Here is a 12,161-nt window from a genome sequence, read left to right as displayed (position 1 = left end):
GGGGAGTCTAGGACAAGAGGGCATGACTTCAGGATTGAAGGACATCCATTTGGAACAGAGATGCAGAGAAAATTACTTTCCTTGGAGGGTAGTAAATCAGAGAAATTTGTTGTCACAAGCAGCTCCGGAGGCCAAGTCATTGGGTATATTTAAGGCAGAGAAAGGGTAAGTTCTTGATTAGACAGGGTACGTGGCGAAGGCAAGGGAGTGGGGATGACTGGAAGAATTGGATCAGCTCATGATTGAAAGGTGGAGCAGGCTTGATGGGCCGAATGGCCGACTTAGAAACATAGAAAATAGGTGCAGGAGTAGGCCATTCGGCCCTTCGAGCCTGCACCGCCATTTATTATGATCATGGCTGATCATCCAACTCAGAACCCAGCCTTCCCTCCACACCCCCTGACCCCTGTAGCCACAAGGGCCATATCTAACTTCCTTTTAAACATAGCTAATGAACTGGCCTCAACAGTTTGCTGTGGCAAAGAATTCCACAGATTCACCACTCTCTGTGTGAAGAAGTTTTTCCTAACCTCGGTCCTAAAAGGCTTCCCCTCTATCCTCAAACTGTGACCCCTCGTTCTAGACCTCCCCAACATCGGGAACAATCTTCCCGCATCTAGCCTGTCCAATCCCTTTAGGATCTTATACATTTCAATCAGATCCCCCCTCAATCTTCTAAATTCCAACGAGTACAAGCCCAGTTCATCCAGTCTTTCTTCATATGAAAGACCTGCCATCCCAGGAATCAATCTGGTGAACCTTCTTTGTACTCCCTCTATGGCAAAGATGTCTTTCCTCAGATTAGGGGACCAAAACTGCACACAATACTCCCGGTGTGGTCTCACCAAGGCCTTGTACAACTGCAGTAGTACCTCCCTGCTCCTGTACTCGAATCCTCTCGCTATAAATGCCAGCATACCGTTCGCCTTTTTCACCGCCTGCTGTACCTGCATGCCCACTTTCAATGACTGGTGTATAATGACACCCAGGTCTCGTTGCACCTCCCCTTTTCCTAATCGGCCACCATTCAGATAATAATCTGTTTTCCTATTTTTGCCACCAAAGTGGATAACTTCACATTTATCCACATTAAATTGCATCTGCCCTTCTGCTCTTATATCTTATGGTCTAAAGCCTGGAACACTGAGCAACCATTTCTGCCCCTGAGACCTCCAAGTCTCTGTAATGTCATAGTTCCACGTATTGATCCAAACTAAGTTCATCCGCCTTGTTTATGAACCTCCTTGCATTAAAATAGACACACCTGAAACCATCCGGCTGAGTGCATCTTTGCTCTATCATCTACCTATCCTTCCTCAGGAACTCCCTACAAGCTGTCTCTACTTGTGTGCCAACCGCTCCATCTTCTGCCTCTTCACTTTTGTTCCCCCCCCCCCCGGCAAATCTAATTTATACCCTCTCCAGTAGCATTAGCAAACCTCCCTCCCAGGATACTGGTTCCACTCCAGTTCAGGTGCGATCTGTCCCACTTGTACTCATCACCCCTTCCCCAGAAAAGGTTCCAACCTATATACTCTCTCCCGAGTAAATAAAGATAAAAGAAATCCATTTAAGATCTCCGTCATCTCTTTCCACTGTACACATAGATTACCGTGCTGATCAGTTTTGTCCCTTGCTATCCATTTTATCTTGATATATCTGTAAAACCCTCCGGATTCTCTGTCATCTATTCTGCTAGAGCAGCATCATGGCTTTTTCAGTCATCCTGATTTCCTTCTTAAGTGTTCTCTTGCATTTCTGCACCCCTCGGGTTCCTCATTTCTTCTTGTCTACCTATACCTGCTTTTTCTTAACCAGTGCCTCAGTCTCTCTCGAAAATCAAGGTTCCCTAAACTTGTGATTCTTGTCCTATGTTCTGACAGGAACACACAAACTCCGTACTCTCAGAAATTCACTTTTGAAGCCATCCAACTCAGCAAGTACATCTTTGCCAGAAAGCAGCCTGTCCCAATCCATACTTGTCCGGTCCTTTCTGATAGCATCAATATTGACCTTTCACCAATTTAGAATCTCAACCTGTGGACCAGGCCTATCCTTTTTCCATAATTAACTTGATGTTAATGGCATTATGATCATTAGGTGCAAGGTGTTCCCATAAACAAATTGTCACCTGCCCAGTCTTGCTCCCTGATAGCAGATCAACTGTGCAACACTTTCTCATTGTGACTTCTATGTTCTTCCACACATTTGACAAACTCTTTCCCATCCAGTCCTTTTACAGTATGGGAGTTCTAGTCAATATGTATAACGTTAAAATATCCTACTATCTCGCAGGAGTCTGCCACTTCCTTCTGAATTTGCTTTCTAAATCCCGCAGGCTGTTGATTGATCTATAATATCACAATTTCCCATCAATGTGGCCTTTTTCTCCCTCAGTTCTATCCGTATAGCCTCACCATGCGAGCTCTCAGATCTGTCCTGACCGAACACTGCAGTGACTTTTCCCTAAATAGTAATGCCACCCCTCCCTCTTTAATCCCTCCGCTCTACCGTCTCAAACAACGGAATCGCGTAACACTGAGCTGATATTGTTGCATGCAAGTCTCACTAATAGCTACAGTGTCATAATTCCACATGCTGATCCATTCCCTAAACTCCTCTGCCTTTTCTACAATACACCCAGAAAACGCAGCTCAGAATGCTAATCCCACCGTTTGATTCCTGACTTTGTATGTAGGTTAAACAAAACCTTTCTCCACAAACAACTCCACTATCAGCTATGACGCTCTGGTTCCCATCTCTCTGCAAGTCGCGATTATATCCGCCCACCCCGCTGCATGCAGCACTTGCAAACTTTCCCGTTTAGATATCCGTCCCCCTCTGGTTCAGGTGCTTAACTGTCCCTACTTCCTTGGAAGGGAGCCTAATGATCCAAAAATCTGAAATCCTCCCACCTGCACAAAATCCTTTGCTGCATGCTACACGGTAGGGTTTAAACTAGATTTTCAGAGGGATGGGAACCAGAGTGCCAGAACGGTTAGTGGAGACAGGGAAACAACAGGAATACTGCAGATGCTGGAAATTCAAGCAACACACATCAAAGTTGCTGGTGAACGCAGCAGGCCAAGCAGCATCTATAGGAAGAGGCGCAGTGGAGACAGGTGTTGCTGAGACCTTAGACGAAGTCAGGAATCAAAATACCATGAGATATAGGAGCGGAATAAGGCCATCAGGTTCATGAATTCTGATCCGCCATTTCATCATGGTTGATCCAATTTTCCTCTCAGCTCCAATCTCCTGCCTTCTCATATTCTTTCGTGCCCTGACCAAACAAGAAGCTATCATGCTCTGCCTTAAATATACATACAGATTTGGCTGCCACATCTGCCTGTGACAACAAATTCCATAGATTACCACTCTAGCTAAAGAAATTTCTCCTCATTTCTGTTCTAAAAGAACACCCCTCTATTCTGAGGCTGTGTACTCCAGTTTTATACTCTTCTGCCACAGGAAATATCCTCTCTACATCCATTCTCTCTAGGCCTTTCACCATTCAATAAGTTTCAATGAGGTCACCACTCATTCTCCTGAAATCCAGTGAGTACACGCCCAGAGCCATCAAAAGTTCTTCATATGACAAGCTATTCAATCCTGGAATAATTATTGTGAACTTCCTTTGAGCCCTCTTCAGTTTCAGCACATCCTTTCTAAGATAAGGGGCCCAAACCTGCTCACAATACTCCATGTGAGGTTCACCTGTGCTTCATAAAGTCTCAACGTTACATCATTACTTGTATATTCTAATCCTCCTGAAATGAATGGTAACGCTGCATTTGCCTTCCTCACCACAGACTCGACCTGCAAGTTTACAGTTATGAATACTGCGCAAGGACTCTCAAATCCCTTTGCTCTCAGGGTTTTGAATTTTCTCTCCATTTAGAAAATAGTCTACACTTTTATTTCTTCAACTGAAGTCCATGGCCCTACACTCGCCAACACGCTATTCCATCAACTATTTCTTTGCCCATTCTTCTAATCTGCCTAATGCCTTCTGTCACCTTTTTACTTCCTCAAAACTACCTGCCCCTCCACATATCATCATCTGGTCTGCAAACTTTACAACAAAAACCATCAGTTCCATAATCCAAATCATTGACATATAACGTAAAAGAATTAGTCCTAACATAGACTCCTGTGGAACACCCCTGGTCACCAGTGGCCAACCATAAAAGACTTCCTTTATTCCCATTCTTTTCCTCCTGCCAGTCAGCCACAGCTTTATCCATGCTAGAATCTTTCCTGTAATACCCATCAGCTCATAGATTGTTATGCAGCCTCAGGTGTGGCACCTTGTAAAAGGCCTTCTGAAAATCCAAGTATACAACATCAACCGATTCTCCTTTGTCTAGCAACACACATCGAAGTTGCTGGTGAGCGCAGCAGGCCAGGCAGCACCTCTAGGAAGAGGTACAGTCGACTGTACCTCTTCCTAGAGATGCTGCCTGGCCTGCTGCGTTCACCAGCAACTTTGATGTGTGCTGCTTGAATTTCCAGCATCTGCAGATTTCCTCGTGTTTGAGTTCTCCTTTGTCTATACTGCTTGTTATTTTTTTCAAAGAATTCGAACAGATTCGTCAGGCAAAATTTTCCCATTTTATCATGTGCCTCCAAGTACCCCAAAACCACACCCTAAATATCTTCCTAACCATCGAGATCAGACTAACTGGCTTATAATTTCCTTTCTTCTGCCTCTCTCCCTTCTTGAAGAGTGGAGTGACATTTGCAATTTTCCAGAATTCTGGAACCATTCCAGAATCTAGTGATTCTTGAAAGATCATTACAAATGCCTTCACAATCTCTGCAACCTCCTCCTTCAGAACCCTGGGGTGTAGACCATCTGGTCCAAGTGAGTTATCTACCTTCAGACCTTTCAGTTTCCCAAGAACCTTATCCCTAGTAATGGTAACTTCACACACTTCATGACCATGGAAGTCACCTGGAATATAGCAATATAGTGGGTGTCTTCCACTGAGGACGTCAAATACTTATTCAGTTTGTCCACCTTTTCCTTGCACCCAATTACTACCTCTCCAGCATCATTTTCCAGCAGTCCGATATCCACTCTTGCCTCTCTTTTAAAATTTATGTATCTGAAGAAACGTTTAGAAACCACTTTAATATTATTGGCTAGCTTACTTTCGTATTTTATCTTTTCCTTCTTAATCACTTTCTAGTTGTGTCATGGTCCGGTCCGTATAGTCCGGATTCTGGTTCATGGTCTGGTCCATAGCTCCTTATTCCAGGTTTTCTGGTTTTCCCCTTTTCTGTTGGGTGCTCTAATTAAGGCACACGATTCTCGTTTGGGCAGACACATAAATACCTCTGGAGACCAGGGCTTGGCTGCTGGATTGTTCCTGTCCAAACCCCCTGTCTGTATCCCTTCTCTGCGCCTTCCTCCTGCAGCCTTGGCCTGCAACCAATGTCTGAAGCCTTGCCTCGCCTCGCCTGTAACCTTCGCCTGTACCGCTGTCAAGTTCAACTGCCGGGGCAAGATAAGGAACTGTCTATCGTCGTTTGGAACTGTCTCTCTGTGTCCACGCCTTCACTAGGTAGGTCCGGCCATTTGCCGCTACCTAGTGTTGGGACTGTCTCTGTGTCCACGCCTTTGCTAGGTAGGTCTGGCTGTTTGCCGCTACCTAATGTTGGGAACTGTCTCGTCGTGTTTAGCATTCTGTGTATAAGTCCCGGCGCTATGTCCTGTTCCCAAGGCGGGGTCCCGGTTCTTTGTTCCATGTCCCTGCGTTCCTGCCTCTCCCTCGACCAAGGCTCTGCGTTCTTGTCTCTCCCTCCACCAATTCAAGGCTTCCGGCTTTGAGTTCCGAGGTTCCTGTTTCCCAAGACCACGTCATGTCCTCGCCTAGTTCCGGGGTCTGAGCCCGAGTCAAGACCCAGGTTCTGGGTCCTTGTCCAGTGACTGGCTCGGAGATCAAGCCCAGGCTCCTAGTTTTCAGTTCCTTATCCTGGTCCCGCTTGCCTAGCCAATGTCCTAGCCCAAGTCTGTGTTCTTGTCCCAGCTCCATTCTGCATCCTGTCACGTCCTTAACCCAGCTCTCTAGTCAAGTCCTGTTCCTAGTACTTCAGTGTCTGTGTCTTGCATTTGGGTCCTCTCAACGACGCCCTCTTTATGACAAATTGCCTTCTGCTGGTATTTAAAAGCTACCCCTAAGGTTTTTTACCTTAAGCTCTCTAATCAATTCTGGTTAGTTGCACAACACCCAATCCAGAATAGTTGATCCCCTTGTGGGTTCAACCACCAGCTACTCTAAAAGGCATTCTAGAAATTCCCTCTCCGGGAATCCAGCACCAACCTCATATTTAAATTTCCCATGACTATTGTATGGCCTATGCCATTTTGGCATGCATTTTCTATCTCCCTCTATAATTTTTAGATCACATCCTTACTACTATTTGATATACTACTCTATATTACTCCCATCTGTCTCTTTTTACACTTGGAGTTTCTTAGCTCTATCCACAATGCCTCAACACCTACAGACCCGATATCATCTCTTTCTAGTTATTTGACATGATTCTTTTTTTACCAGCAGAGCAACGCACCCTGCCTTCCTGCATGTCCTTTCGATACAATGTTTATCCTTGCACATTAAGCTCCCAGCTATAGTCTTCTTTCAACCATATTTCAGTGATATCTACATGACACATGCCAATCTATAATTGTGCTACAAGCTTATCTACCTTATTCCGTATACTGTGTGCATTTAATTATAACATCTTCCGTGCTGCATTTACACTTCTTAGTTTTGTCCACCTTTTACGGTGCAACTCATCCTGTTGATTGCAATTTTGCCTTATCATCAGCTTCTCCTTTCCAGGAATCTCCCCACTTTTATGTGTGTTGCTTGAAATTCCAGCATCTGCAGATTTTCTCGTGTCCCCCACACATTGCCTCTGTTTGTCAACCAAGTACCTCAATTTCTGCAACGCCACTTCAGTTCACACTCCTGCCGAATTAGTTTAAAACCACTGAACAACTCCAGGCAACCTGCCCGCAAGGATGTTGGACCCCCTCGGGTTCAATTGTAACCCGACCCTTCCGTACAGCTCATACTTTCCGCAGAATATATTCCATGATCCATAAATGTGAACCTCTTCTCCGCCCTAGTTCCTCAGCCACACATTCTAATAGCCAAATAATTCTATTATAATAAGACCATAAAACATAGGAACAGAATTAGGTCATTTCAATCATCGAGTCTACTAAAGTCTGATCCTTTTCCCTCTTCTCAGCCACACTCCCCGGCCTTCTCCGCGTAGCCTTTGATGGCTTGTCCAATCTCTGCCTTAGATACACCCAACAACCTGGCCTCCACAGCGACCTGCAGGAACAAATTCCACAAATTCACCACCCTCTGGCTCAAGAAATTTCTCTGTATCTCTGTTTTAAATAGATGCCTCTCTATCCAGAAGTTGTTCCGTCTTGTCCTAGACTCCCCCACCATGGGAAACACCCGTTCCACATTTACTCTGTCTAGACCTTTCAACGTTCGAAAGGTGTCAATGAGATTCCCTTCCCCCATCCTTCTGAATTCCAGCGAGTACAGACCCAGAGCCATCAAACGTTCCTCGTATGATAACTCCTTAATTCCCAGAATCATCCTTGTGAACCTCCTCTAAACTCTTTCCAAAACCAGCACATATTTTCTTAGATGAGGAGCCCAGATCAGTTCACAGTGCTCAAGGTGAGGTCTCACCAGGGCCCTATAAAGCCTCAGCATCACATCCCTGCTGTTGTATTCTAGACCTCCTGAAATGAATGCTAACATTGCATTTGCCTTCCTCGCCGCCAACTCAATCTGCAAGTTAACCTTGGCGTGATCTACACAAGGACTTCCAAGTCCCTTTGCATCTCAGCTTTTTGGATTTTCTTCCCATTTAGAAAATAGTCCGCACTTTTATTTCTACTACCAAAGTGCATGACCAAGCATTTTCCAACATTGCATTTCATTTGCCACTTTCTTGCCCATTCTCCTAATCTGCCTAAGTCCTTCTACAGCCTACCTGTTTCCTCAACACTTCTTGCCCCTCCATCAATCTTTGTATCATTTGCAAACTTGGCAACGAAGCCATCTATTCTATCATCTAAATCATTGATATACAGCATAAAAAGAAGTAGTCCCGACACTGACCCCTGTGGAACACCACTAGTCAGTGGCAGCCAACTAGAAAAGGATCCTTTTATTCAATTACACTGCCTCCTTCCAATCAACCAATGCTCTAACCATGCTAGTAAATTTCCCGTAATACCATGGACTCCTAACTTTGATAAACAGTCTCATTTGTGGCACCTTGTCAAAGCTCTTCTAAAAGCCCAAATATACAACATCCAGTACACCCCCCTTATCTATCCTACTTGTAATCTCCTCAAAGAATTCCAACAGGTTCGTCAAGTAACATTTTATCTGAAGGGAACTATACTGATTTTGTCCTATCTTATCCTGTGTCACCAAGTACTCCATAACCTTGTCCTTAACAATTGACTCCAACATCTTCCCAACCACTGAGGTCAGGCTGACTGGCCCATAATTTCCTTTCTGCTGCCTTCCTCCTTTCTTAAAGGGTGGAGTGACATTTGCAATTTCCGAGTCCTTTGGCACTATGCCAGTGTTCAATGACTTCTGAAAGATTATTACTAACTCCACAATCTCTACCGCTGCTTCTTTCAGAACACTAGAGTGCAGCTGATCTTGTCCGGGTGACTTATGTACCCTTAGGGCTTTCTGCTTTTTGAACACCTTCCCCCTTGTAATGAAAACTGCCTTCACTTCTCTTCCTTCACACCCTTCAACATCTGGCACACTGTTAGTGTCTTCCACGGTGAAGAGGAATGCAAAACACTTATTTAGTTCATCCACCATCTCCTTGTCCACCGTTATCATTTTCTCACAGTCCTAAATCCACTTTCATCTCTTTTATTTTTTTACGTTCTTGAAAAAAGGGTTTTCGATCTACCTTGATATTGTTTGCTATCTTGCTTTCATATTTCATCTTTTCCCTCCTAATAATTCTTTTAATTGCTCTCTGTTGGGTTTTAAAAGTTCTCCAATCCTCTATCTTTCCGCTAATTTTTGCTTTGTTGTATGCCGTCTCTTTTGCTTTTACATCAGCTTTGAGTTGCTTTGTCAGCCATGGTTGTACTATTTTGCCATTTGAGTATGTGTTTGCTTTCGGAAGGTATCTATCACGCACATTCCTCAATTTTCCTAGAAACTCACGCCGTTGCTGCTCTCCTGTCATCCCTGCCAGCTCCTTCCAATTTACTGTGGCCAACTCCTCTCCCATATCACTATAATTTCCTTTAGTCCACTGAAATACTGCCACGTCACATTTTACTTTCTTATCATCAGATTTCAAGTTTAACTCAATCATATTGTGATCACTGCCTCCTGAGGGTTCTTTTTTACTGTTCTCCTTTTAAGCCTTTGGTTTATTACACCCAATCCAGAATAGCTGATTCTCTTGTAGGCTCAATGAGAGATTGCTCTAAAATCCATCTCATAGGCAATTCAACAGACTCACTCTCTTGAGATCCATTGCCAACCTAATTTTCCTGATCGACCTGTATGTTAAAATCTTCCATGACTATCACAATATTGTCCTTTTGACACGCCTTTTCTATTTCCTGTTGTAATCTGTGGTCCACATCCCAGCCACTGTTGGGAGGCCTGTGTATAACTGCCACCAGGGTCATTTAACAATTGTAGTTTTTTAACTCAATCCAACTTAACATCTTCCGATCGTATGTCAGGTGTTTCTACTGATTTGAAGCCATTCTTTACCAGCAGAGTTATGTCACCGCCTCTGCCTCTCTTCCTACCCTTCCCAATACAACATGAAATCTTGCACATTCAGCTCCCAACTACGACCATCCTTCAGCCACGATTCAGTGATGGCCACAACATCATACCTGACGATCAGTAGAAGTCCAACCTTAATACTCTGAGCATTGAGATATCACAGTCTGAGTGCTGAATTTGCCAGTCTTTTTGATTCTGCATCCCAAATGCACTGATACTCACCCTGCTGGTGGCAATTTTGTCCTATTATCTGCCTGCCCTTCCTGACAGTATGATATCTTTGTTTCCTTTTTACCATCCGTCCTATCTTGAGTCCCTTCACTCCGGTTCCCACCTTCCCTCCCCCCAGCCAAATTTCTTTAAACCGCCCCCAACAGCTCTATCAAACCTGCCCGCGAGAACATTTCTCCCCGTCAGGCTCAGGTGCAACCCGTCTGTTTTATACAGGTCATACCACCCATAGAAGAGATCCCAATGATCCAAGCAGCTAAAGCCCTGCCCCTGCACCGGCTTCTCAGTCACGCACTTATCTGCAAATCATCCTGTTTCTACCCTCACTGGTGCGTGACACAGCAATCCAGAAATTACTGCCCGGGAGGTCCTGCTTCTCAGCTTTCTACCTAGCTCTCTAAATTCTCTGTTCAAAACCTCTTTGCTTTTCCTTCCCTAGATATCCAGCTGCTCCACCTCCCCCTGTTGTAAGATTTTGAAGATTTTTACTGCTAGTGCTGCAGGGTGTTTCATTCAGTAGCTGCCTGCAGGGTAGCGTGTCCCGCTGGTAGTGTTTGGGTTTAGGTTAAGGGTAAGTGGCTGTGATGTTCGATTTAGGAGTGTTGTGTCAGCCTAACAGGATGTTGTGAGAAAACTGGGCCGAGAGAGATTCGTGACGGAAACTGGTGGGAGTCCTGGTCGGTTTGGCGGGAGATGGAGAGAAGAGGGAAGATCGGCAAGGACGGCACTAGGATTCGATCCGACGGCAAGACGCGATTGCGAGCAGTGCTTCGCCGGTCGGAGGAGTCAAAGATTGGACGTTCTACTGATGATTAGTGATGAGAATTCGGCGCCGTGATTAACGGTCGTTCCCAGCTTTTGGAAGATATGAGGTCCTACAATTTAGACCGGTTTAATTGTAATGGGTCCTTTTAATTTTTCTTTTTCTTTTCCTCTTAATAACTGTGTGTTAAAGCTGAAATTAGTAAATATACTTTCTTTGCAATTGTATGCGGTGTACGATTTTATGTTTCTTGCCGACGCATAATTGTGTATAGTTTGAAAGGTGGCTTTTTGACGGCTGAGTACAGTGGCCGTTAGCAGAGCCGGTTTAATGACCCAAAGTTCTACACGGGCCCGGTGAGGGGGCTTCATTGTGGCGATTCGCTGAATGTTCCGTAATTGCTGTAAGAATTGATGAAGTGGTTTGTGTATTTAAGCCTGTGTTTAAAATAGCGTCGGGGAAAGTGATTACAGCACTTTATTATGGACGCCGCAGGGATTCAAAGAGGTTGCCCACAACTAATGCTTGTGTTCTGAGCGGGGTGGATATCCCCAGCCCGGACGAATTGCCCATTAGAGTGCTAAATTCAGTGAAAGTATTGTGGAAAATTATGCTGGTTGAACGACGGTTTGACCAATCGGCGGAGAAGGATGTCCTGTTAGTCCAGATTAGCGCTGACGTGACTGGAAGTGTCATGGTTCCGTTTGGTTGTTCCCCTTTCACGCTCCTTTCTCCCTGATTATGCCCTAATTTCAGCCATTAGATTTCCAACTGCTGCTAGTTCACTTAATTACGGTACACCTGGTTTGCATCACTGACTGTGAAATAAGTACGATGCCGTCACTACACAGCTCGCCAGTTTGTTGGTCTATACTTGTGTGATACCTCGTTCTCTCGTCCGCTTAGAACTGTTAGTTCTAAGTTTAGTTCAAAGTTCTGCTCTAGTTTCAAGATAGTCCTTGTAGATCCCGTCTCCTTGTCAAGATTTCCCCGGTTTGCTGTTCTACGTTCACGTCTACGCCATCATCCCCAACTCAGTCAACGTGTCGGTGCCCTGCACTTGGGTTCCCCTCAGTCGCCCCGTGGAACATGAAGAGCGTTGCCTGATAGGGTAGGGACACCTGGAGAGGCGGGGCCGTACTTTTAGAGAAAAGGTGAATGTAGCCGAGGGTGAAGATCTGCGAAGTGAGTGGAAGAATTTGTCTAATGTGAAAACTCCAATGGGTCCTTCGATGGCTGGTGAAAATTCTTACTAGGTTTCGGCAACTACATCACTGGGAGATAATACGAACATAAGAACATAAGAAATAGGAGCAGGAGTAGGCCATCCG

General features: G+C 44.8%; 1 protein-coding gene across 1 annotated transcript in view; it reads left to right on the top strand.

The window, feature by feature from the left end:
• LOC134344618 (protein scribble homolog) overlaps positions 1-11,036 on the top strand; it is a 40,866-nt gene extending 29,830 nt beyond the window's left edge. Inside the window, exon 7 of the mRNA XM_063044739.1 lies at positions 10,687-11,036. The gene's annotated coding sequence lies outside the window, so the exon portion shown is untranslated. The remainder of the gene's footprint in view (positions 1-10,686) is intronic.
• The last annotated feature ends 1,125 nt before the right edge of the window (positions 11,037-12,161 follow it).

The sequence above is a fragment of the Mobula hypostoma genome, chromosome 3, assembly GCF_963921235.1.
Source record: "Mobula hypostoma chromosome 3, sMobHyp1.1, whole genome shotgun sequence".
NCBI classification, from domain to species: Eukaryota; Metazoa; Chordata; class Chondrichthyes; order Myliobatiformes; family Myliobatidae; genus Mobula; species Mobula hypostoma.
This window is presented reverse-complemented; position numbering and strand designations above follow the sequence as displayed.